Below are 699 nucleotides of genomic sequence, written 5' to 3'. Positions count from 1 at the left end.
CCCCAATCTGCGCATGCGCCAAAACACCGCGGCGTTGGCAGTAACCTCACTGGTTTCGCGGCAACCGTCCAAAGTACAGGTTCTCATTGGCTAAAGCCCTAAGTATGGGTGGAGCAAACTCAAATGTGTCTTAGCAACCACCGGATTCCCGTTGATTGGCTAACCTCAGACTTCAGAAAAGGGAAGCGTCCTTTGGTAGCCGCCCATCACTCTCTCATTAGTTAAATGACTTGCGGAGGGCGGGGAAAACGGGACGGAGAACGGGAGTGAAGAAGCCACCGACCCCACTCCCGGCGCTAGTGTGGACTAGACCAATGCGATGGGTGGAGCCAGCGAAGAGGGACAATTGACATCCTTGATTACCCCTGCTCTCATTTGCCGAAGGAGTCACGTCGGTCTTCCCGGTTCAACTTTGTGGAGAACAGCGGCGTTTGCTTCACGTCCAGATCCTAAACTCCACATCCCCGTTCTGAGCCGGCTACCTACAGAACCCTCCCGACCACCTCTCCTGAGCTCGGTGCTTGGGACCTAGGAAAAGCAGGTCTTGCCACAGACTTGTCTTCGTCCACACTCTGCCCTATTGTCAAGGCCTGGTCCCACAGGTCGCAACTTCCGTTCAAATCAGTGCCCCCTTTCCCCCCGCCCCATTTCCCACTGCAAGGGTAAATTTTAAAGTTTTTCAGGTGATTCCTTGGATGA

The sequence above is a fragment of the Aotus nancymaae genome, unplaced genomic scaffold (genome assembly GCF_030222135.1).
Source record: "Aotus nancymaae isolate 86718 unplaced genomic scaffold, 86718_ANA_hifiasm-v0.15.2.pri h1tg000011l, whole genome shotgun sequence".
Taxonomy (NCBI): domain Eukaryota; kingdom Metazoa; phylum Chordata; class Mammalia; order Primates; family Aotidae; genus Aotus; species Aotus nancymaae.
Note: the sequence above shows the minus strand (reverse complement) of the source record.